At 36.4% G+C, this 23,753-nt stretch overlaps 1 protein-coding gene across 17 annotated transcripts in view; it reads left to right on the top strand.

The window, feature by feature from the left end:
- Window positions 1–23,753, top strand: part of MBD5 (methyl-CpG binding domain protein 5) — a 417,388-nt gene that overhangs the window by 327,818 nt on the left and 65,817 nt on the right. For 15 of the 17 annotated variants that reach the window (XM_081241898.1, XM_081241891.1, XM_081241901.1 and 12 more), the window contains one exon: window positions 22,799–22,973. The exons of 1 other annotated variant lie outside the window; for it this stretch is intronic. The gene's annotated coding sequence lies outside the window, so the exon portion shown is untranslated. The remainder of the gene's footprint in view (window positions 1–22,798; window positions 22,974–23,753) is intronic. One more of the 17 variants, XM_081241900.1, reaches the window with a different exon arrangement.

Genomic DNA, 23,753 nt, shown 5'->3' with positions numbered 1-23,753 from the left:
ATTAAAACCTTTACAGACAAGCAAAAGCTGAGAGAGTTCAGCACCACCAAACCAGCTTTACAACAAATGCTAAAGGAACTTCTCTAGGCAAGAAACACAACAGAAGGAATATACCTACAATAACGAACCCAAAGCAATTAAGGAAATGGGAATAGGAACATACATATCAATAATTACCTTAAATGTAAATGGACTAAATGCTCCCACCAAAAGACACAGAGTGGCTGAATGGATACAAAAACAAGACCCATATATATGCTGTCTACAAGAGACCCACTTCAGACCTAGAGACACATACAGATTGAAAGTAAAGGGATGGAAAAAGATATTCCATGCAAATGGAAATCAAAAGAAAGCTGGAGTAGCAATTCTTATATCAGACAAAATAGACTTTAAAATAAAGACTATTAGAAGAGACAAGGAAGGACACTACATAACGATAAAGGGATCGATCCAAGAAGAAGATATAACAATTGTAAATATTTATGCACCCAACATAGGAGCACCTCAATACATAAGGCAAATACTAACAGCCATAAAAGGGGAAATCGACAGTAACACACTCATAGTAGGGGACTTTAACACCCCACTTTCACCAATGGACAGATCATCCAAAATGAAAATAAATAAGGAAACACAAGCTTTAAATGATACATTAAACGAGATGGACTTAGTTGATATTTATAGGACATTCCATCCAAAAACAACAGAATACACATTTTTCTCAAGTGCTCATGGAACATTCTCCAGGATAGATCATATCTTGGGTCACAAATCAAGCCTCGGTAATTTTAAGAAAATTGAAATTGTATCAAGTATCTTCTCCGACCACAATGCTATGAGACTAGACATCAATTACAGGAAAAGATGTGTAAAAAATACAAACACATGGAGGCTAAACAATACACTACTCAATAACGAAGTGATCACTGAAGAAATCAAAGAGGAAATTAAAAAATACCTAGAAACAAATGACAATGGAGACACGACGACCCAAAACCTATGGGACGCAGCAAAAGCAGTTCTAAGGGGGAAGTTTATAGCAATACAATCCCACCTTAAGAAACAGGAAGCATTTCGAGTAAACAACCTGACCCTGCACCTAAAGCAATTAGAGAAAGAAGAACAAAAATACCCCAAAGCTAGCAGAAGGAAAGAAATCATAAAGATCAGATCAGAAATAAATGAAAAAGAAATGAAGGAAACGATAGCAAAGATCAACCAAACTAAAAGCTGGTTCTTTGAGAAGATAAACAAAATTGACAAACCATTAGCCAGACTCATCAAGAAAAAAAGGGAGAAGACTCAAATCAATAGAATTAGAAATGAAAAAGGAGAAGTAACAACTGACACTGCAGAAATACAAAAGATTATGAGAGATTACTATAAGCAACTCTATTCCAATAAAATGGACAACCTGGAAGAAATGGACACATTCTTAGAAATGCACAACCTGCCAAGACTGACTCAGGAAGAAATAGAAAATATGAATAGACCAATCACAAGCACTGAAATTGAAACTGTGATTAAAAATCTTCCATCAAACAAAAGCCCAGGACCAGATGGCTTCACAGGTGAATTCTATCAAACATTTAGAGAAGAGCTAACACCTATCCTTCTCAAACTCTTCCAAAATATAGCAGAGGGAGGAACACTCCCAAACTCATTCTACGAGGCCGACATCACCTTGATACCAAAACCAGGCAAGGATGTCACAAAGAAAGAAAACTACAGGCCAATATCACTGATGAACATAGATGCAAAAATCCTCAACAAAATACTAGCAAACAGAATCCAAGAGCACATTAAAAGGATCATACACCATGATCAAGTGGGATTTATCCCAGGAATGCAAGGATTCTTCAATATACGCAAATCAATCAATGTAATACACCATATTAACAAGTTGAAGGAGAAAAACCATATGATCATCTCAATAGATGCAGAGAAAGCTTTCGACAAAATTCAACACCCATTTATGATAAAAACCCTGCAGAAAGTAGGCATAGAGGGATCTTTCCTCAACATAATAAAGGCCATATATGACAAACCCACAGCCAACATTGTCCTCAATGGTGAAAAACTGAAACCATTTCCACTAAGATCAGGAACAAGACAAGGCTGCCCACTCTCACCACTCTTATTCAACATAGTTTTGGAAGTTTTAGCCACAGCAATCAGAGAAGAAAAGGAAATAAAAGGAATCCAAATTGGAAAAGAAGAAGTAAAGCTGTCACTGTTTGCAGATGACATGATACTATACATAGAGAATCCTAAAGATGCTACCGAAAAACTACTAGAGCTAATCAATGAATTTGGTAAAGTAGCAGGATATAAAATTAATGTACAGAAATCTCTGGCATTCCTATACACTAATGATGAAAAATCTGAAAATGAAATCAAGAAAACACTCCCATTTACCATCGCAACAAAAAGAATAAAATATCTAGGAATAAACCTACCTAAGGAGACAAAAGACCTGTATGCAGAAAACTATAAGACACTGATGAAAGAAATTAAAGATGATACAAATAGATGGAGAGATATACCATGCTCCTGGATTGGAAGAATCAATATTGTGAAAATGACTCTACTACCGAAAGCAATCTACAGATTCAATGCAATCCCTATCAAACTACCAATGGCATTTTTCACAGAACTAGAACAAAAAATTTCAAAATTTGTTTGGAAAAACAAAAGGCCCCGAATAGCTAAAGCAATCTTGAGAACGAAAAACGGAGCTGGAGGAATCAGGCTCCCTGACTTCAGACTATACTACAAAGCTACAGTAATTAAGACAGTCTGGTACTGGCATAAAAACAGAAAGATAGATCAGTGGATCAGGATAGAAAGCCCAGAGATAAACCCACGCACATATGGCCAACTTATCTTTGATAAAGGAGGCAGGAATGTACAGTGGAGAAAGGACAGCCTCTTCAATAAGTGGTGCTGGGAAAACTGGACAGGGACATGTAAAAGTTTGAGATTAGATCATTCCCTAGCACCATACACAAAAATAAGCTCAAAATGGATTAAAGACTTAAATGTAAGGCCAGAAACTATCAAACTCTTAGAGGAAAACATAGGTAGAACACTCTATGACATAAATCACAGCAAGATCCTTTTGGACCCACCTCCTAGAGAAATGGAAATAAAAACAAAGATAAACAAATGGGACCTAATGAAACTTCAAAGCTTTTGCACAGCAAAGGAAACCATAAAGAAGACCAAAAGACAACCCTCAGAATGGGAGAAAATATTTGCAAATGAAGCAACTGACAAAGGATTAATCTCCAAAATTTATAAACAGCTCATGCAGCTCAATAGCAAAAAAACAGACAACCCAATCCAAAAATGGGCAGAAGACTTAAATAGGCATTTCTCCAAAGAAGATATACAGACTGCCAACAAACACATGAAAGAATGCTCAACATCATTAATCATTAGAGAAATGCAAATCAAAACTACAATGAGATATCATCTCACACCAGTCAGAATGGCCATCATCAAGGAATCTAGAAACAATAAATGCTGGAGAGGGTGTGGAGAAAAGGGAACACTCTTGCACTGCTGGTGGGAATGTGAATTGGTACAGCCACTATGGAGAACGGTATGGAGGTTCCTTAAAAAACTACAAATAGAACTACCATATGACCCAGCAATCCCACTACTGGGCATATACCCTGAGAAAACCATAATTCCAAAAGAGACATGTACCAAAATGTTCATTGCAGCTCTATTCACAATAGCCCGGAGCTGGAAACAACCTAAGTGTCCATCATCGGATGAATGGATAAAGAAGATGTGGCACATATATACAATGGAATATTACTCAGCCATAAAAAGAAACGAAACTGAGCTATTTGTAATGAGGTGGATAGACCTAGAGTCTGTCATACAGAGTGAAGTTAGTCAGAAAGAGAAAGACAAATACCGTATGCTAACACATATATACGGAATTTAAAAAAAAAAATGTCATGAAGAACCTAGGGGCAAAACGAGAATAAAGACACAGACCTACTTGAGAATGGACTTGAGGATATGGGGAGGGGGAAGGGTAAGCTGTGACAAAGCGAAAGAGAGGCATGGACATATATACACTACCAAACGTAAGGTAGATAGATAGTGGGAAGCAGCCGCAGAGCACAGGGAGATCAGCTCGGTGCTTTGTGACCGCCTGGAGGGGTGGGATGGGAAGGGTGGGAGGGAGGGAGATGCATGAGGGAAGGGATGTGGGAACAGATGTATATGTATGACTGATTCACTTTGTTATAAAGCAGAAACTAATTAAAAAAAAAAAAAAAGAAAAAAAAAAAAAAAAAAAAAAAAAAAAAGATGAGAGCTCACAGTCTTCTCACATGCATTCTTTTCAGTGAGGAATCTGCTGTCATCCTTAACTTTGGTCTTCTGTACATAACACATTCCCCCATCCCTCAGCTGCTTTTCAGACTCTTATTTCAAGCAATTTGATTATGATGTGCCTTAGGGTAGTTTTCTTCATACTTTTTGTGTTTGGGATTTATTTTGTTTCTTAGGTCTCTGGGCTTATAATTATCACTAAATGCAAGAAAATTTTAGCCATTGTTTCTTTAAATTTTTTTGTTCCTGCTTTCTTCTTTCCTTCAGGAATTCCAGTTACACATTTGAATTACACTTGAATCACCCCACATGTCACTGACACTGTCCATTTTTTTTTTTCAGTCTCTTTTCTTTGTCCCTTTCATTTTGGATAGTTTCTATTCTTATGTCTTCACATTTACTAATCTTTTCTGCAGTGTCTAATCCACTGTTAATCCCATGCAGTGTATTTTTCACCTCATAGTTTTTGTCTCTAGAAGTTCAAGTTGGGTTGTTTTTTTGTTTTGTTTTGCTTTACTATCTTGCATATTTCTTTATATTTTTCTATCTTGCATATCTCTTTTACAGTTACAGTAACTCTGCCAATGTTACAGTTACAGTAACTCTGCCAATGTTCTTATCTGCTAATTCTAAAATCTGTGAGTCTGGATCAGTTTCAATTGATTGATTTTTTTAATTGAAATTTTTATTCATTTAATTGTAGGTTCACCTGCAATTGTAATAAATAATACAGAGAAATCCCATGTACTCTTTACCCATTTTCTGCCAATGGTAACATCTTGTAAAACCAGTGTAATATCATAACCAGAGTATACTGATACAGAGCACTGACCTTGTTCAGATTTCCTTGATTTTACTGGTACTCGTTCATGTGCGTGTATGTGTATTTAGTTCTGTACAGTTCTATCCCGTGTGTGCAGTTCTGTCCCATGTGTAAGTTCTGTTCTCTGTTTCTAAAATTTTGTCACTTCAAAAATGTTAAATAATGGAATTATATAGTATATAATCTTTGGGGATTGGCTCTTTTCACTCAGCATAATTCCCTGGAATTTCATTCAAGATTGACTGGTTTTATGCCTCACCACATGTTTTATTTTCCTGCTTTTTCCATGTCTGATCATTTTTACTTCATGTTAGACACTGTGAATTTTTCCTTCTTGAGTCCTGGGTATTTTTATATGCCTTTAAATATTCTTCAGCTTTGCTTTGGAGTGCACTTAAGCTACTTGGAAATAACAGTTTGATCCTTTTAAGTCTTGCTTTTAAAACTCATTAGGTGGGACCAGAACAATGTTTAGTCTAAGTCTACGTATTCCCCACTATTAGGCAAGACACTTCTGAGTATGCTACTCTGTACCTAATGAATTATGAAGTATTCTAGTTCCCAGCCCAATGTGAATGCCAAGTGCTATCCTCTCTATCCTTTCAGAGAATTATTTCCTCAGCCTCAGTTATTTTCCTCACATGCATGCATTTATCAGTGCTCTAAGGGATGCTCAAAGGGAGCCTTCCACAGATATCTGCATTTCTCTCCCTGCGGCTCTCTCTTCTCTGGCATTCTGTCCTGCAAATTCACACTGCCTTGATCTCCCCTGACTCTTCAACTACATCTCCTCAACTTAGTCTGCTGAGCTCCAACTGGGTTCACCCTCTTTGCACACAGAATAGAAACTCACTCAAGGCAATAAGCTAGGGCATTTCTAGGGCTCATCTCCTTTGTTTCCTATTTCTGAAAGATCACTGGCCTTGATTGACTGATGTCTAATGTCTTAAAAACCATTGTTTCATATATTTTGTCTGGGTTTTTTTTTGTTATTTCAAGCAAGTGGGCAAATATGACCCCCGTTATTCCATCTTGGCTGGAAGCCAGAGTCCTCTATGATTTATTCTTAATCAAATTTATTTTTTCATTTTGATATAAGATTTATTCTCTTTGATCAAGAAAACAGAAACAAAATTGAAATTTAATTGTCTTTTAATTTCATTTTATTATTTCAGTGTTTATCCAAATGAAAGTCTTTCCCTGAATCTTCTTCTTGTTCCAATCATAACTCTAAAAGTTCCTTTTATATCTTTAGGATTTTTCTAAAGCCCAATTCATTCTGTACTTGATAAAAGTTTTTATATTTTTCTTGCATGCCTTTTCATTTTTCCCTTCTTTTCTTTCTACTTTTCTTCCTTCTTTCCATTCAGTAAGTATTTATTGAAAGCCTATAATGTGCCAGATGCTGTGTTAAGCACTGAGGATAACTTATGGAAAGGATAGACAAAGTCCTTACTCTGTTGTTTAAATTCTAGTGATGAGAGAAAGACAATAAACATAAACAGATTATTTTAGTTAGGAACATGTACTATGAAGAAGATAAACAAGATGGCATTTTGAGGTGATGTTTGAGCTCAGATATTAGAAGAGTTTAGGAGAGGGTACAGCAACTGCAAAAGCCCAAAGTCAAGAATAAGTGTGACATATTCAATAAACTGAAAAAGGACACAACTGGAGAGTCATTTGCAAAGAAGAGACTGGTACAAAATGTAGTCAGGTAAATATCAAGAAGTCAAATCACATAAAGTCTTAAAGGCTGAATCTTCGGTTTATATGACTTTTCTTTTGCTTTTGAAACATACCTCTTTATACCTAAGCCACATGGAAAGCTCCCTGTTCAACCCCTTGAGCCTCTACATAACTCTCTGGTTTCTTCATCTTTGGGCTTAGGCTGGTTGTATGGTCATGGTCAGAGTGTCCTTTTTTTTTTTTTTTTTAAACTTTCTTTGCATTCCTTATAATAGATGCTGACAGTGCACTTTTGTCTGTCTTTGAATACTTTGAAATATGCTTTCCCAAAGTGTAATACACCTTTGTGACCACACCCAGTGTGCACTTCCTAGGCTATTACAATCTCCAAGAGAACATGACCGATCTCTCCAATTATATTCCAATTATACCTATTATTATTATTCACAGTTAAACACAAAGAAGTACTTTAAAGAGATAGTTGTGAACAGGCATCCAAAATTTTGTCAGGCTCTCAGCCTTTATCACAAAAACTTCTATCAGATTGCTTCTCCCAATCCATTCTTTTTTTTTTAACTTTTTAAAATTTTTTTTTTTTTTTGCAATACGCGGGCCTCTCACTGTTGTGGCCTCTCCCGTTGCAGACCACAGGCTCCGGACACGCAGGCTCAGCAGCCATGGCTCATGGGCCCAGCCGCTCTGCAGCATGTGGGATCCTCCTGGACCAGGGCACAAACCCGTGTCCCCTGCATCCGCAGGCGGACTCTCATCCACTGCGCCACCAGGGAAGCCCCTAAAATTAATTTTTATTGGAGTGTAGTTGATTTACAATGTGTGTTACTTTCTGCTGTACAACAGAATGAATGAGTTATACATATACATATATTCACTCTTTTTTAGATTCTATTCCCATATAGGTCATTACAGAGTATTGAGTAGAGTTACCTGTGCTATACACTAGGTTCTTATTAGTTATCTATTTTATATATATTATCGTGTATATGTCAATCCCAGTCTCCCAATTTATCTCTCCCTGCCCCTTCCCCCTTGATAACCATAAGTTTGTTTTCTACATCTGTGGCTCTATTTCTGTTTCGTTCCTAGGTTCATTTGTACTATTTTTTTGGATTCCACATATAAGCGGTATCATATTTGTCTTTCTCTGTCTGACTTAACTTCACTCAGTATGACAAACTCTGGGTGCATCCATGTTGCTGCAAATGGCATTATTTTGTTCTTTTTTATGGCTGAGTAATATTCCAATATTCCATTGTATATATGTACCACATCTTCTTTATCCATTCCTCCATCGATGGACATTTAGGTTGCTTCCATGTCCTGGCTATTGTAAATAGTGCTGCAATGAACATTGAGGTTCATGTATCTTTTCAAATTATGGTGTTCTCCAGGTATATGCCCAGGAGTGGGATTGCTGGATCATATGGCCCAATCCATTCTTTTTTTTTTTTTATGTTTATTTATTTGGTTGCACCGGATCTTAGTTGCAGCAGGCAGGCTCCTTAGTTGCGGCATGCATGTGGGACCTAGTTCCCAGGCCCCCTGCATTGGGAGCATGGAGTCTTAACCATTACACCACCAGGGAAGTCCCCTGGTCCAATCCATTCTTAACACAGCAAAAAAGAGATACCTTCCTAAAGTGCAATTAAAGTCTTGTCAATCCTATGCTTATACTCTTGAAAGCTTCCCGTTGCAATTAAAAAAAATTCACATGATTATGAATAATGATGCCCTACATTATTCCCTCCCAACCTATTTCTCCAGCCTCATCTCATGCCACTCCCCACTTCCCTCATTACATTTCAGCAACGTGGATCTTCCTTCAGTTTCTGGATCACACCCAACTCTTTTCCAGCTCTGGAATTTTGCACATGCTCTTTCCTTTGCCTAGAATACTCTTGCCCATATTCCTTTCTCATGGCCAGTTTCTCTCTCATCTTTCAGGTCTCACTTAAATTTCATCTCCTCAGGGAGGACTTGCCATCTCTCTAAGGGAGATCTTTCCTACCCCTCACCCTTGTTCTCCCTTAGGTCCTTATTTATTTCTTTCATAGCACTTAACATGGCTGCCAGTTATTTTATTTATATATTCACTTCTTGATTTTTGGTCTGTCTCCACCACTGCATTGTAAGCCTCCCAATTGTAGGATTCCCAGTGCCTACAACTATGTCTGATATGTAGTAGGCCATAATGAAGGATTTAAATAATTTCATTTGATTTTATACCTAGTTCATATACTTTGGAATGAATGAATGAATAACCATATTATAAACAAATCATAAAACTTAGAATAAAACTGACTTTTCAACAAAGATTTTCTTTAATACTGAAGTATTAAAAAGTCCAATGAGGGAAAGGACATATAGGTATTGTAAAATTCTCATTATCTGAATTACTGGTTCAGTGTGACGACCCAATTACTCTAAACGCATCTATAGCTGAACAAATGAAAAAGATTAAGAACAGTATCATCTCACAAAATGCATTTTTACTAAATATAATTTCATTTTTAATTGTTAATGGCAAGTCTTCTTTTTGTATTTTATAAGAGTAATCAAGACTTGGTATATGAAATTTCCCTGTGGCTTTCTGGTATTTTATATATATGTATGTGTGTATGAATATTTATATATTTATATGTATAGTCATATATATATGAAGTAGATTGAGGCTACCAAAAATTTTCCTAGAAAAATAGAATTTATACAGTAGTGAGCTGTTTGTGATGTCTGATATAACACCAAAGTTGAAAATATGAAATAGTGTGGGATTTTATCTCTTTATCATTCAACATTATTTGCATAATACAGTTAAAGCACTTGTATTACAATATCCTGGTGTTTTTTTCAAACAGAATATTTTTGTCTGTTGAAAAAAAAAAAGGGGGTGGGGGGGCGTGGAATTCCTTGGCAGTCCAGTGGTTAGGACTCAGAGCTTTCACAGCCGTGGCCCGAGTTTGATCCCTGGTCAGGGAACTAAGATCCCACAAGCCACACAATGTGGCCACAAAAGAAAAAGATATTGTCTGTTGAAGTGTTCATACTTAAAATATAGAAATTATTGCTGCAGTCGTCTTTTGAAATGTTCATACCTGAAACATTAAAACTATCATTGCAGTCTCATCTTCGGATTTATTTATTGTTTATTACTAGTAACAAATGACCTGGTAATATAAATTTGAAATTTACTTGAGGGTTTCAGGATTATTTTCTTATAAATTTGGTAAATTCCTTTTACTTGTCCCTCTTGTTTTCAGTGTAAAAATTCATAGCTATGTTTTGTTGTTACCTGCTGTGTTTAATAGATGACTTATATGTCAGCATCTGGTTTTTTTGTTTGTTTGTTTTTTTGCGGTACGCAGGCCTATCACTGTTGTGGCCTCTCCCGTTGCGGAGCACAGGCTCTGGATGCGCAGGCTCAGCGGATGCGCAGGCTCAGCGGCCATGGCGCACAGGCCCAGCCGCTCTGCGGCATGTGGGATCTTCCCGGACTGGGGCACAAACCCATGTCCCGTGCATCGGCAGGCGGACTCTCAACCACTGCGCCACCAGGGAAGCCTCCAGCATCTGTTTTCTGATTCTAATTTGGATATCTTTCTGACAAAAATAATGAATCAATAAATAGTATTACTGCTCAGCTATGAACTAGAATTAGTAAATGCTCCTAAAAGTTACATAACTTATTCCAGAAACTTTGACTCTCTAGATCACTAGAGACTAGTTTATTAGCTTACAGGTTAATCTGAGTCATCAATATCCTTCTTGAAAACTATAAAAATAAAAATATTAAAACATATCCCTGTTGAAGGTTAGAAACAAAAAGCTTCAATAAAGAGTAAAGTTTCCAAACAGTACCTATAGTTAGAACTAAAAAAATCTTTATCTTTTTATTCTGCACCTTTGCTTCTGTCTCAGGTTGCCATGGAAATTTTTTCATTAACATTAGATTGATTTTTCCAGAGATGAAATTGCTTACATAATCTCATCTCCTAATATTCCTAAAGCCTCCTAAGCCAACTTCAGTGGTTTAACCTCCAAGTTCCAGATTCCTAAGAATTTCTGCCGTGCTGAGTATTCTGGAAACTCAAATGTAACACACTGATGTGTTCAATGTTAATATCAAGGTTACTGCCATGTTTTCATTCTTGGTCCAAAAAAAGTGTTTTAAACATTTTAAGTCATCAAGGAAAAACTTTGAATTGTAAGCTGAAGCATTTCAAGGACGTTTACCTAATAAAAATAAAGAAACAAAATCAGATGCTTTTATAGAGGCTTATACGTAGTATTCTAGGCTTTTTTGCTATAAAATATTAAAGTTCAAGTTAATGAACAAAGAAAACAGTATTTGATTTGAGTAATTGGACCTTATACACCTCTGCGTAATATGTTAAAATTCGCACCTGAGTCAGTTCTTAAAAGTAGAACTTCACCTTGTGTAGACTGCCAAAAATAAACATAATTTTGTCCTAAGTACTTGATTGCTTCATGCCTCTTGAGTGAAGATCCCAAGTGGTTTCCGAAAGTTATTCCTCAGGTTTTGAGGGAACATACCTTGTGTTACTTGTTTTTGAGGACCTAGATTTTTAGTAGATACTCAGTACATGTTTCTTACTAACATGTAATTTTAGTCTAAGATAAGATACAAAAGGCACCCAAGGAAGAAAAGGTTGAAAATTCATGGCATTTGATGTGAAAAGGAACCCAATTTCACCATCAATAGATACAAAAAATACTATTATACATCCTTCTGTATGATATTTTAATGTAGCTTAAATGTTTCTACTTTTTTTTAGGAAGTAACTTTTTATTTTTCTTTATACAAATACAATTTTTTACAATTCTGCATCTTTTTTTTAAGCCCAAATTTTATTATAAGATTCAGTGAACATAACTCTGTTAAATTGCTAGCACAGTTTCTCACTCTGTCACACACTGTTCTTACAGACTGACAGTGCTCTCTAGACCTCACTTTGAATAGCACTTAGTAGTTAAGTGATCATTTAAAGTTAGGGACGGTACCTAACTTTTGAGCCTTACTTTCTTTATTTGTCCAGTGGAACCAATAACACTTACCCTGGCATTGTCAGAATTAAATGAAATCATTGAAGTGTCTGTCATTGCCTGGCAGATGCTGTATGTCTATTAAATAGTAGTTCATTAATTACCCTCCAATGCCTAGGGAAATTCATAGGAATTTGATTTCTTTTCTTTCCTGCCTTTAGCAAGTCTGTGCATCACAGCCAACTGGAGATCTGGTTTCTTTCAGTCCGACCATGGTGTTTAGAGTCCTTAGGCTTAGCCTGGGAATGTTCATTGTTACTGGCTGGCCTTTGCTTCTACGCCTTTTCAGTAAACAGCATTCTATCCTGATGATCTCTCCATAGCAATACATTAGTGATCATCTCCATTCTAAATGTTTTTACTTTTAGAATATGTTCTTCAATTCATTTTTCCTCACTTGACAGTATGTCTTAGAAATTTTTCCATATCACTGTAGAACTACCTCTTTTAACTGTTGTATTATCTTCCATATTATGAACGTTTTATTATTTACCCATTCCCTAGTTAATAGGCATTTAGGTTGTTTTGTATTTTTCATTCTAATGATCACGGCTAGTGATCATTTTACATAATTCTTTGTGCACATATTTTATTATTTTTCCAAGCGTGATAAAGAAGAGGAGCTACTGTTTCAAAGAATATGCATATCTTAAGTTAATATTGATGCTGATATATATACCTCCTAAAAGGAGGTAAATGGTCCTTCTACCAGTAGTTTGACACTAGCTGTTACACCATACTCTTGACTGAACTTGCTATTACCAGTCTTTTAAAAATGTTTACACATCTTAGGAGTGAAAAGTGATACTTTGTTATTGCTTTATTTTGCATTTTCTGATTACTACGAAGATCAAACATCTTTTCTTAAGCTTACAGGCCTTTTGGCATTTCCTCTTCTCAGCCTATCCATATTTATGGTCCATTTTTCTTTTGGGCTTTATATCTTTTTTTTTTTTGACTTTTGGAAGTTACTCATACCTTCCAGATACTAATGCTTTAGACTGTTATATATGTTGCAAATATTTTCCCCCTATCATTTGTCTTTTAAGTTTTTTGGTGATTCTTTTGCTGAACAGAAGTTTTAAATTTTGATGTAGTCAAATGTAACAGTCTTTTTCATTATTGCATTTGCTTTTTGGATCTCCTTTAGAAGGCTTTCATAAATATAGTTTAAATAAACATATTCTTTTATATTGTCTTACTGCATTTATGTTTTAGCTTGATTTAGTTTTTGTTTTTGACTTATGTCTTGAATCATCTGGAATGCATTTTTGTAAATTACATGAGTTATGAAAGTAACTCATTTTTTTCCCCAAGTGAGTATACAGTTGTCCCAATGCCATATATTGAACTGGCCATCCCTTTCCTACTGATTTAAGATACCACCTCATAAAAATAAAATAAAATAAAATGCCACCTCTATCATCAACTAAATTTGCATATCTATGGGTTTATTTGTGGCCAGTCTCTTCTATTATACTACTTGCCTATTCTTGTACCAATACTACAACTTTTTAATATGTTTTACTATTTGATAGCACAATTATCCCTTTCTTGTTTTTGTATGTTAGTTTCATACTTAGCTACCTTCTAAATACCTTTGTCCTTGGTTCTAATAATTTTCCAGTTTGGGTTCTTTAGGAAAATGATCATGTTGACTTCAAGTACTAACAGTTTTATTTCTTTATTTCTATTAATCATACCTCATTTAATAGTTATATGTCTTACTAAATATTCAAGACCAAGCCAATTCCACATAAACACCTAAGAAGGGACACATTTTTATCAACTTCTCCAGAAGGTTTTATCCTTCTCTCCCTATCCCTCTCCCAAATTTTGTCCTCCATTCACGCAAGATGGATTGGAGTTTTCTTTCTTTCTTCCTTCCTTCCTTTTTTTTCTTTCTTTATTTTATTTTCTTTTTTTAAATGAACAGTTCTTTAAGCTTGAGTTACTCCAACCAATATATGGGGCTAGGGGAATTAACAAGGTAGAGAAGCGATTCGAAAGTAGAATAGCCCATTATATTAATCTTTTCTGACCTGAAGTCGAATTTTTCTTTCTCTTTTATTTATTTGGGCATTTAATCACTTTGCCTTATAATCTTCAGAAGTCTATGTTTTGTCTCCCCAACATTTTAACTCCTTCTGATTAGACTATTTCTCCTGCCTCATATACTCACAGTTCCTTTCCTCCTCCCCTGATACCTGTACTGCATGTCCTTTAACTTCATATAAACCTGTATTCCAGCTTAGATTCTGTGTTCCATATTTCAGTCACACAAGTGCCATATCTCAGACTTCATTGCCCCTCTATCTTTTGCCCACCCCTCTTCAAAACCATGGTCCTATTTTATTTTTGTTTGATTTTCTTACATTTTTTGAAATAATTTCAAACTTACCAAGAAGTTGCAATAGTGCAAAGAACTCTATTCGCACAAATTCAGCAATTAACATTTTGCCATATTTCCTTTATCATTCTCTCTTGCCCCACTCTATGTGAGTGTTTGTGTATATTTTTTAAATAGTTTGATATTAAATTGCAAAACTCATATAATCTGTTTTGTTTTTATTTTTTCTGTGCCTATACTCAATAAGCCAGAAGTCCAGCTCTGTACATACTGCTGTCTTGTCTGATAAGTCATGTTCTGGTGAATAAGTTCACCTTTTGGATTCTGCCATAAATTCATGATCATTGACCTCAAATTGGCTTTCACCGCTACCTTTATATGAGTGACTGTTTTTAAATTTACAAATACAGGGATGTTTGGGGATATCATTTTGTTATGACGTTCTGTATGGAAATTTGATCAGGTGATACATTGTGTGTGATTTCATTTGTCTGGAGTCACTGAGATTTCCTTTATGGCCAGCTATTTTTATTTATTTACCAAATATTTACATAACGCTTACTATGGGCCAGGAGCTAAGTACTTTACAAATCTTCACTTATTCAATTTGCTCAACACTGTGTGGTAGATATTAGTATTATCTTCATTTTGCAGATGAGCAAACTGAAGAACAGAGATGTAACTTACCCTAAGTCACACACCAAGAGGTAGAGTTGAAATTTTACTTTCAGCAGTCTGGGTCCAGAATTTGTGCTCTTAACCACAATTTTTAGGGATTTCCCCCCAAGATTCTGCTCTTTTCCATCTTGTTCAACCTCACTTTTTAAGAGGCGGGTATTAAAAGTTCTGCTTTCAACTTAATTTTCATGGAAACAGTCATTCTCTTTTTATATTTATCTTTCATTTGTTTACAGAATATTTTATTAAATTCCTAAATGACACCAGCAAGTGTTATTGACTCAGACAGCTTTGGAAACAACACAACTGATATTCAAAAGCATATAATTCAGGTGGTAAGAGCAGAAGTAAGCTTTTGCCTGTTTTCAAATGGAAATGCTGTTTTGATTAATTCAGTGATTTGTTTATGTGGAGGTCAGTTTAGAGACTTTCCTCTGTAGTTCAAATCAGAATATGTTCTTTAAGTAAATAGAGGCAAAATCACTGAAAAGTTATTTTCCATCTGACAGATGTCATTATCAGAAAATAAGTACATAGGAATGAAATTGCATTTGTAAATTAAGATACTTGTAGACCAGCAATGCTTATATTAGAAATTTCATGGATCTATGATACCAAAGCTGTTTTTAGCTTTATGTGCATAGAGGTTCATCCTATGCTAGGAAGACTGACATGTTTTTTTAAAGCCATATTTCTGAAACTCCCTAGCACAAGTTCTTCACTTCAATCTGGTCAGGCTCTTCCCCCATCCCACGGGTATCTAATCTCAGTAAACATATATAAGATTGAGTTGAAAACATTGAAGTCATCTTTATAAAATATTTCTTACTTTTCTAGCTTATGTAGAAACGATAGCATTGGAATGACCAGGAGAACATCTAGCTCAGAGGAGGTTCTTCGGAGTTTTCCAAACGTTGGACACAAATTTACATTTTTAAATTATATTAAGTATTTTAACACAGTCATGAAAATAACATGCCCACTCACATGTGTTATACCAAATTGTAACACATGAACATATCATGAAACAAAAATAAACTGTGCTGCTAGTTTATATTTTTATGAACTGCTGACTAAAGCCTTGCCACCAATTTCCCTGTAGATATTTGAACTTCTTATGAGTATGCATTTTTATTTTTGTTTTTAGTTGGCCTTTTTTTTAAAACTTGAGTCCATTATTATATCTCCAAATCAAATTATGCAAGCAAGAGAATAGCTGCAGCATATGTATGCTCCATTAAATAAACATAAATACGACATAGAGGAGTCTTCCTGCCATGTATCCTTATCACTCCTTAACAATTCTGCAATGGCAAATTAATGTGATAATATTGTATTAACGAAAGTCTTCTTGCTTAATTTAAGTTTTTGGTAGTTCTTACCCATATTTTGTATTCATGACCAAAGACATGAGTAATTATTAGATATAGTCATTCAATTTTGGAAACAGGATTTTCTTTACTTACCTTCAAGCTTATAGACCATTTTGATTGCAGCAATTTTAATATTGCCAAAGCCAAATTTGCTATTTTTCAAAAAAGTTGCCATTTACAATAGCTTTTATGTGGTAATCAGAATTGTCTCAATATTATAAAACCAAAACAAAGTACAGAAATCAACTTGTTGATGAAGATTACTTAAATTGCAACTGTCACCTATATCCCTTGGTTTCATATGTTTTATTAATCAAAATAGCCCATTATTCTTATTGATGGATTTTAATAAGTAATATTATAAGTTGGTCTTCCAAAATGAATTATTACCAACAAATCTTTTTCTGCTTTTTATAATGGAAGTTCCATTTAGATTTTATTAGACAAAAGAGATCTACAGCTAAAATAATTTGAAAACTACTGATCTAGTTCAGTCCATTAATCTTAACAAATTGAAAAATTAAAGCTCAGGTTACATATCTTGCTCAAAGTTATAAGCTGGAAAATTGTAGATACCAAACTTCCTGTTTGTTCACTGTTCTTTCTATTATGTGTTATCTCATCTCTGAGGTCCTATAGTACATTTAGTTTATGCCATGCCATTTAGCATTTAATGCCATGGTTTGTATACAGGCATTCATTTATTTATTCAACAAGTAATCTTCTGTGCACCAGATACTCTTTTTTTAATAAATTTATATATTTGTTTATTTTATTTTTGGCTGCATTGGGTCTTCACTGCCGCACGCGGGCTTTCTCTAGCTGCGGTGAGCGGGGGCTACTCTTCGTTGCGGTGCGCAGGCTTCTTATTGCGGTGGCTTCTCTTGTTGCGGGGCACGGGCTCTAGGCGCGCGGGCTTCAGTAGTTGTAGCACGCGGCCTTCAGTAGTTGTGGCTCGCGGGCTCTAGAGCGCAGGCTCAGTAGTTGTGGTGCATGGGCTTAGTCGCTCCGCGACATGTGGGATCCTCCCGGACCGGGGCACGAACCCGTGTCCCCTGCATCGGCAGGCGGATTCTTATTAACCACTGCACCACCAGGGAAGCCCATGCCAGATACTCTTTTCGACACTGGAAATAGTCTCTGAATCCAAAAGTTGAGCTGAAAATAAAATAAGAAAAGTAGATTCTACTCAGCCTTCATCTGATTTTGGTTAAATAAATACACACCTACAATTAATCACCTCGTGTATCACTGATTGGTTTTAACATATCATTAAGAACTTTTCTATTTGTGATTATATTTTAGGGGAGTAAAAAAAAGTTCTCTAGGTGAGAAAAACAAATAATTCAACTCAAAGCACACTGTTTTCATACCCAGTACCTGATAATGTAAGTACATAAAACAGAATATGGTGGGGCTTCCCTGGTGACGCAGTGGTTGACAGTCCACCTGCTGATGCAGGGGACACGGGTTTGTGCCCCGGTCCGGGAGGATCCCACATGCCACGGAGCGTCTGGGCCCTTGGGCCATGGCCGCTGGGCCTGCGTGTCCGGAGCCTGTGCTCCGCAACGGGAGAGGCCGCAGTGGAGAGAGGCCCGTGTACCGCAAAAAAAAAAAAAAAAAAAAACAGGATATGGTAAGGGCTGTTACATGCATGTAAGCAATACTGTAGAATGAGATAATAACTCTAAGCAGGAGACTGGAAGAGGCTTCATGGAGGAGTTGACCCTGGAATTTAGTTAAAGGACAGAAGGTTGCTTTAAGAAAGTGAGAGGAAATCTTTCTATGCCTAGGGAACAACACGTGCATAGGCATAGAGTTGTGAACAGTTGTGGCATTTCCAAGAAAGATTAATGCATTAGAATACTAGGATGTCTTGAGAGAAGTGGTGAATAAGCATTTTTAGGCATCATTATATGTTTGAACAACGGAAGTAATGAAATATGAGGAATTTTTATATTGTACACCAGGTATTCCTCATGCGTCTACCTGTTTCTATTCCTAAGTTCTTTAAGAACACTGATGGTATTTTGTACTTGCCCATTTATGGTGACAAGTGCAGCGCCATACATGGCAAGGGCTCTGTATATCCTTACTGATTAATTACACTCATCATTCACTCAACAAATATTTTTGGCTCCAGCATGTGTAAGATTCTATACTTTGTGCTATGAGAAGTAAAAAAAATGTTGCAATACAAAGCCAGCCTTCAAGAAGCTACTGAGCCCAAAGCACAAATTAGTCTGGGATAAACCATAATGGGAAAGAATATTAAAAAAAGAATGTCTATATGTGTAAAACTGAGTCACTTTGCTATACAGCAGAGACTGGCACTACACTGTAAATCAACTATACTTCAATTTTAAAAAGTTTTTTTAATTAGGAAGGGTTTTTGTCAGTTATGGTAACTAATACATCCATATGTTCACAGAGCTTATGTTCTTATCAGAGGAGACAGACAATAATAGGATAAATAGTAAAATACAGTATGTTAGATAGTGGTGAATACTAAGAAGAAAAGTAAAGTAGGAAAAGAGAGAAATTCATTATCAGACAGGAAGAGGGAAGGTAAAATTATTTAATTTCTCTTGCCTCAGTTTCCTCAACTCTAGAAAAGAAAAGGTAGTTGTACTTACTTACAGGGCTGTGACAAGGCTAAGTCCCAGAAGATGGTAGGATGTCAGCCAGTATTATTTATACATTTGGCCAGAATAACTTTAGCACAACAGTCATCTTATTTTCATCACTTATGGACTTGTTTTATTTTAAGACATACTTTTATTAAAGGATATACTTCCAAACAGTTTTGAACTACTTTATCTACAGAGGAAGGCTCCCTCATCCATATCTTGTTTGTTTTAGCTTCTGCTTCCAATGCAGTCACATCTAATATCACTTTCTTACTGAAGTGAATCATCATTCTTTCATAGTATTTCTTCTACAGAACAATATTTGCTTATCTGGATGTCAGGGCATCATTTTCTATTTAAGGCATCAGGCAGGCATCAAGATCTTCCTGTGGAAAATATTCATTAATGTCTCATCGCTTATCACATCTCAAGGTTAACAGGTCTAACAAAATGAGACCTTTATGCTTGCTTACCAGCTAAAAATGAGTACCATGTTGGGATTATTATTGCCAGATAAATATAAAATCTTCAATATTAATCTTTTGGAACTAAGATCATTTGCTTGGATTAGGTAAGGTTTCAGGTCTCCTACTAACCTTTCTTTACCTGTGTAACCTCTGCACATCCTTAGATGTATCCTGCTTCTCCCTTTCTCTGATCCCTGAAAACTGGACTAGCTCTTTCTTTGTGTTCATTTAGCGCTCCGTACTTATCCCTAGCACAGCTGGTGTCACTCAGTGTTGTAAGTAATCAACTGTTTACCTGACTGCCCAACTCCCTACCCTCCACCTCTCAGACAGTAAGCTCCTTGAGCTAGGGGGACGATGTTCTCTTTATGTCTGGGCCCCGAGTGTCTGTTACAGTGCTTCACATGTATTTGATTCCCAATAAACTTAAAACATTAAATATAATGCCAGGAGTACCTTTAGTACATAAGGATTATAGAAACGTAGTTATTTAACCTTGGTCCCACATCCCTTAGTTGTTTCTTTGTCTCTCTTGGCTGCTTTCTGAGGAACAGCATTGCTCAAGCATGCTGCTACGTCCTGTCCTACACAGTCCCCTGTCCTGCTTTGGCCCAAAATCAAAAAGAAAAAGAAAAAGGCCAGATACCTGGAAAGACCTCAAAGGTAGAGAAGCACCCCATGGAGTACTGTGGTCCAGGATGTGATCCCTACTCTTGCAATTTTAAAAAATTGACTTCGCCATTCCTCTCAAGGGTGATGGGCCTCTAGGGTCTGACACAGACCATCTAAAAATTTTTTTTAACATCTTTATTGGAGTATAATTGCTTTACAATGGTGTGTTAGTTTCTGCTGTATAACAAAGTGAATCAGCTATACATATACATATATCCCCATATCTCCCCCCTCTTGTGTCTCCCTCCCACCCTCCCTATCCCACCCCTCTAGGTGGTCACAAGGCACCGAGGTGATCTCCCTGTGCTATGCAACTGCTTCCCACTAACTATCTGTTTTACATTTGGTAGTGTATATATGTCCATGCCACTCTCTCACTTCATCCCAGCTTACCCTTCCCCTTCCCCGTGTCCTCAAGTCCATTCTCTACATCTGCGTCTTTATTCCTGTCCTGCCCCTAGGTTCTTCAGAACTTTTTTTTTTTAGATTCCATATATGTGTTAGCATACGATATTTGTTTTTCTCTTTCTGACTTACTTCACTCTGTATGACAGTCTCTAGGTCCATCCACCTCACTACAAATAACTCAATTTTGTTTCTTTTTATGGCTGAGTAATATTCCATTGCATATATGTGCCACATCTTCTTTATCCACTGATCTGTCAGTGGACACTTAGGTTGCTTCCATGTCCTGGCTATTGTACATAGTGCTGCAGTGAACATTGTGGTACATGACTCTTTTTGAATTATGTTTTTCTAAGGGTATATGCCCAGTAGTGGGATTGCTGGGTCATATGGCAGTTCTAATTTTAGTTTTTTCAGGAACCTCCATACTGTTCTCCATAGTGGCTGTATCAATTTACATTCCCACCAACAGTGCAAGAGGGTTCCCTTTCCTCCACACCCTCTACAGCATTTATTGTTTAGATTTTTGATGATGGCCATTCTGACTGGTGTGAGGTGATACCTTATTGTAGTTTTGATTTACATTTCTCTAATGATTAGTGATGTTGAGCATCCTTTCATGTGTTTGTTGGCAATCTGTATATATCTTCTTTGGAGAAGTGTCTGTTTAGGTCTTCTGCCCATTTTTGGATTGGGTTGTTTGTTTTTTTGATATTGAGCTGCATGAGCTGCTTGTAAATTTTGGAGATTAATCCTTTGTCAGTTGCTTCATTTGCAAATATTTTCTCCCATTCTGAGGGTTGTCTTTTCATCTTGTTTATGGTTTCCTTTTCTGTGCAAAAGTTTTGAAGTTTCATTAGGTCCCATTTGTTTATTTTTGTTTTTATTTCCATTTCTCTAGGATGTGGGTCAAAAAGGATCTTGCTGTGATTTATGTCATGGAGTGTTCTGCCTATGTTTTCCTCTAAGGGTTTGATAGTGTCTAGACTTACATTTAGGTGTTTAATCCATTTTGAGTTTATTTTTGTGTATGGTGTTAGGGAGTGTTCTAATTTCATTCTTTTACACGTAGCTGTCCAGTTTTCCCAGCACCACTTATTGAGGAGAATGTCTTTTCTCCATTGTATATCCTTGCCTCCTTTGTCATAGATTAGTTGACCATATGTGCGTGGGTTTACCTCTGGGCTTTCTATCCTGTTCCATTGATCTATATTTCTGTTTTTGTGCCAGTACCATACTCTCTTGATTACTGTAGCTTTGTAATATAGTCTGAAATCAGGGAGCCTGATTCCTCCAGCTCTGTTTTTCTTTCTCAAGATTGTTTTGGCTATTCAGAGTCTTTCGTATTTCCATACAAATTTTGAAAAATTTTGTTCTAGTTTTATGAAAAATGCCATTGTTAGTTTGATAGGGACTACATTGAATCTCTAGATTGCTTTGGGTAGTACAGTCATTTTTACAATGTTGATTCGATATTTGCAAGAATTTAATTTATAAACCAGGTGACCTGTTTGTTGGTTGGTTTGTTTTCATTGTTTGAAATACCTGTATCTGATATCTAAGTCACTAACTTAATGATATCAAAGCCCCTATGAAATCCTTCAAATAATCAGAGGGTTTTTCAATGCCTGTGGAAACAGAGCAAAATGAGTTAAACTGCACCAAGGATTATTTTACCCATGCTGAGGAGCAACCTTGTCCTTGTCTTCCTGATGGCTAGGAGAAAATTAAGTAAGGGGTAATAAGGTCTCAAGTATACTTTTGAAAGTCCTTATAAATTTTTTCCTTATTTTCTAAAAGGAAGCAGTTTTAAAAGTCAGGGGAAAATGTCTTTTTGTAACTCAATAATGGTAATGTACAATTTGGTTTCATAATTCTTTGATCCCAACATTAGGTTCCTAAAATAATGATAATGTGGTATTGCTGACAATGGTGCTAAGAAAGAAGGAAAGATAGAGAATTAAAGTTGGATGAGCATTCTCTGTACCCTCTGACTCCTCTAATTCAACGATCACCAGAGTCTCAGGGTCAAATCAATTTCATTAAGAAGGTTGACTGTGTGTGCTTGTGGTTTTAGCTGGCTTACTGGTTGGTATTCCTTCATATACTAACAATGAGTGAAGATCCACTACAGAGTAGAGAGTTCATCCTCTGCCCTTGTGAAGAAACAATGAAGCATAGGTTAAATGGTCATTAAGAGAAATAAGTTGTACCTCTTGTCAAGGTCTACAGTCTGTCCTTCAAGCCTTACCTCAAGGTCCTTTCTATTCCAGAAGGTTGGAAACCCAAGTGCCTACAGAGGCCAGGCTGGTGGGAATGAAGCAGGAAGCCACTGCAGTGTACTGGAGAGCCAAGTCCTTTCTGAAGGAGCAGCCACTGCTCCGTTCCAGATAATTGTTGCAAGGCAGGAATGCTGACCTAGTGTTACCACATTGTCCAGTTTCTCAGGTAAAGCAGGAAATGCAAATTTTCATGCGACATCTTTTGATTTAAATATTGTCAACTAATTCACTTGTATTATTATTCTCAAACTGTACACGTGCCAGATACTTCCACAGGTGGGATTTGGCCCAGAGCCCTCATGTTTGTAACTTGGTTTTATATTTTGCTTACCTTTTTGTTAAATTGAAGACTTTATTTTCTACAGGTTTTGCTTTTCTTTAGCATGTTCTCTAAAATATTCTATGCCTGGTTTTGTGCTATTGAAACTACCTTCCTCTCCAACCTGAACATTTTGTGCATAAGTTTTCTTTGGCTGCTATATTTTCTCTGCCACCATCAGCATTCCACTGAGCAGTCAAATGCTAGGTGGAGTCTCCTTGAGACACTTTTCTTATGCCACCACTAAACATCTACAGGTATTACTACTTACTCATTTCCTTCCCGATGTGTAAGCTAAATAAACACAGTAAAAGATCATGGGACTTAGAGATTGTATGCTTTGGGCTCCCCCTTCTAGAATTTACACAGAGACTGTCTTCTTTCTCTTGCATCTTGAGAACCTTATCAGATAATTAATTAGACTATGGTTATCCTTTACATTTAATTATGTTTGCTGGAGATGTTGATTAGACTTAAGTGTTCCTAGATATTTATGCATATAAAGAGACAATGTATTTGTTTCTTCAATGGCTGAGGAATCTTCCTATTTTCACTTTGAGTAACTTGATTGTCAGTGTTACAGGGGGTGGGTGGGAATCATTACCTCTGTGTGGAACTAATTACTCC

This window comes from Mesoplodon bidens, assembly GCF_964165515.1.
Source record: "Mesoplodon bidens genome assembly, chromosome: 8".
Taxonomy (NCBI): Eukaryota; Metazoa; Chordata; class Mammalia; order Artiodactyla; family Ziphiidae; genus Mesoplodon; species Mesoplodon bidens.
This window is presented reverse-complemented; position numbering and strand designations above follow the sequence as displayed.